Here is a 3685-nt window from a genome sequence, read left to right as displayed (position 1 = left end):
TACAGGGACTGGGAGAAATTCTTGTCTCACCTCCTGTTTGCCTATTGAGAGGTGCCCCAAGAATCACGGAGTTCTCCCCATTCGAACTGGTATACGGGAGATGGGTACAACTAGACTTAGTGCTAGAACACTGGGAAGGGGAGGGCATCATAGAAGGGGTTCCTATTGTACCCTATGTGCTGGAATTTCGGGACCGCCTACAGGAGCTGACCCAGGCTGTACGTGGGAACATGCAGGTGGCCCAGCGGCGCCAGCGCGTATGGTACGATTGGAGGGCCAGAGAGCGCACCTTGGAAATAGGGCAGAAGGTCCTGGTGTTAGAGCCCACTAGGCAGAACAAGTTCCAAGCTGCCTGGCAGGGGCCCTACCAGGTAGTGGGGAAAATAGCTGACACCACCTATAATGTCGCTGATTGTGACGACCCCAGGGTTATCCGCATGTTCCACGTGAATATGCTGAAGCCCTATCGGGAGCGCCCTGAAGAGGTAGTGGCCATCTGTGCACCTGAAGCAGAGGATTTAGCCGGACTTCCCTTGCCTGATGTCTTAGGGGAGAGGACTCAGTCTAAAACATGGGACCAGGTACACTGGGGTGAAGACTTAGGTCCCCGGGAGAGACAGCAGGCGGAGGAGTTGTTGAGGCAGCGACAGAGGATGTTTTTGGGGAAACTCGGGTACACTCACCTGGCACAACACAAGGTTGAGACCCAGAATCAGACCCCCCTGCGACAACCCCCCTTCCGCGTCCCTGAGTCTGTACGAGAAGGGATGCAACAAGAGATACAAGAGATGTTGCGTTTAGGGGTCATTGAAGAGTCAGATAGTCCCTGGGCATCCCCCGTAGTGTTAGTGCCCAAGAAGGAGGGAACTACATGGTTTTGTGTAGACTATCGTAAGCTCAATGAGAAAACAGTAACGGATGCGTATCCCATGCCGCGTGTGGATGAGTTGTTAGACCGGCTGGCGGGGGCAAAGTATTTGACCACCATCGATCTATGCAAAGGCTACTGGCAGATTCCCCTTAGTGCTGATGCTATTCTCAAGTCGGCATTTGTCACCCCGTTTGGCTTATTCCAGTTTCGAGTTATGCAGGCTGGCTGACCGGCTTCTGGATGGTCTCCAAGACTATGCGTGTGCCTACCTGGATGACATGGCCATCCACAGTGCGACATGGGACGAGCATCTAAATCACCTAGAGACAGTATTAGACAGGATCCACAAGGCCGGAATCACCCTGAACCCAAAGAAGTGTCACATGGGCAAAGCAGAGGTTCAGTATTTAGGGCATTGGGTGGGAAGTGGGAAACAGAGACCAGAACCAGCCAAGATTGAGGCCATAGCCAAATGGCCCACCCCACGCAGTAAAACCCAGGTCATGGCGTTTCTAGGGACAGCGGGGTATTACAGGAAATTCGTTACCAATTACAGCAGCATGGCCAAGCCCCTCACTGATCTGACCCGTAAGAACCAACCCCGCCAGGTAACCTGGACCCCAGAGTGTGAGGAAGCCTTCCGCCAGCTAAAGGACGCCCTCACCAATACCCCTGTATTGGCTGCACCCGATCCAACTAAACGTTTCCTTGTTCACACAGACGCTTCTATGTTTGGATTGGGGGCAGTACTAAGCCAAGTCGGGCCGGATGGCCAAGAACAACCGGTAGCTTACCTGAGTCAGAAACTACTACCCCATGAAGTGAGCTATGCGGCCATCGAGAAGGAGTGCCTGGCAATAGTATGTGCACTCAAAAAGTTGCAACCATATTTGTATGGACGACAGTTTTCCCTCATAACGGACCATAATCCCCTAGTCTGGCTTAATCGGGTCTCCGGAGACAACGCCAGATTGCTGCGGTGGAGTTTAGCCCTACAACCTCTGGACTTCACCATCCACTACAGACCCGGCAAACAAAACGGTAATGCCGATGGACTAAGTCGACAAACAGAACTTGTACCAACCCCATAAACTTCAGACATCCCCAAACCGATCCGATAAGGATCAGACTGTGTATGCCGATCGCGTCGCTGAAAAGGGGAGCCGTGTTACAGAACCCACAGCACCAAGAATATGTTATGCAGTATATGTATGTATAATAGTTTCCATGTGAAATGCATCAGTCCACAGGCTGCATCCCTGGGCAGAGGGGACAAGATATTCTCCTTCTGACCTCCCCCACCTTTGTAATTCCCACAGTAAATACCAGCAGGCTCCGGCCCCTTGCAGCTATTGTAATGTATGTCTGGCCTGCTTTTTCTATTGGCCTGCCCTGTGTATCTGTGTTATATATTCTGTGTCCTGTGAATAAAGTGTGCTCTTTTAGACTGGAAATACGTGGAGTAGCAGTCAGCTTTTATATGCTCTCACGTAATCAAGGAATTCCAGCCAGCGTCCTTCATTCAGAATCAAGCAAAAGCAGAGTGGACCTCCTGAAACACGGGGGGTGCTGAAAGAGGTACTAAAGCACAGTAGACCCCGTTACAGTGCCTATGGTAGTACTGGGGATTCTCGGGTGTTGCGAACTTCACAAATTGGGATGCAAATTCTTCAAGATGGCAGAACGCTCCCAGCCCCAAGACCTTTGCCGGGTTCCACACATCCAGTGCCCTTTGTGATGGTACCAGATGAGGCCTTTGCTTTAGCGACCAACCTGCTGCTCCCATACCCACGAAGGGGAATGGATGCCGGACGAAGGATTTTTAATTATCGGCTGAGTCGTGGACGAAGATATGTGGAATGCACCTTTGGGATCATGAGCAGTCAGTGGAGGATCTTTCACACCCATCCAGCTTGATACTGACACCGTTGACACTGTGATTAAGGCTTGCCGTGTGCTCCACAACTATGCTCATGACTACAGCACTGACATAGATGTGGAGTACCAGCAGTCAGTATTTAATCCAGTGGTCAACGTAGGTCTGGGAAGACCATCCAGCTCCGGTGCGTGTGTGAGAGAAACCTTCACTGACTACTTTATGAGTCCAGAAGGTGCCGTGCACTGGCAATACTCCTGTGTCGGTTATGTGCAGCCGGACAAGCAGAGGGTGGACGAAAAACTAAACCAAAGCCCGAAAAATACTCTGAAGACCAAGAAAAATTATTACGCTTTTTTTTGCCAAAAATTTGTATTATATTTTCATTGATTAAAAAATATTGCTAGATCCAAATTGAAGAAAGGGACAGTGCCACACCAGGAAGTGAAAAAGCAGCTCACATTTTATTCTGCTTTCTGCGGCAACGTTTCGGTCCGAAGACCTTTGTCAAGCACTAATATTACTAATCTGAATGTTTTTTTTTTTTTTTCTTTTAAATTTTAAGTATTCTCTTTAGTATAATTATAAGTGATGGGAAAGAGACCGTCACATTATTGTCTCTTCTCCATCACTGGTTGTGTGAATGTTATATAACGCAGAGGGCCAATAGTTGTGTGTGTGCGGTGCCGTGAACGAAGGGTAACCTTGGTGGCTTCATCAGGGCCCAGTCAGGAGTTGTAGGCCTAAGAAGATATTTTTATCTTGTATCTTCTGTAGGTCCCCCAATCCTTTTATTTTTACAAAAATCCAGCTTATTTTATTGAGTTGATAAATTGATAAAAATTATTTGGGTTAATACCCCTTATATTATAGTTGATTAAATACGCCAGTAAATGGTGAAAATATAAATTTATTTAAAACATTTAAATACCGTATGA

Source organism: Ranitomeya imitator, chromosome 10 (assembly GCF_032444005.1).
Source record: "Ranitomeya imitator isolate aRanImi1 chromosome 10, aRanImi1.pri, whole genome shotgun sequence".
Taxonomy (NCBI): Eukaryota; Metazoa; Chordata; class Amphibia; order Anura; family Dendrobatidae; genus Ranitomeya; species Ranitomeya imitator.
Note: the sequence above shows the minus strand (reverse complement) of the source record.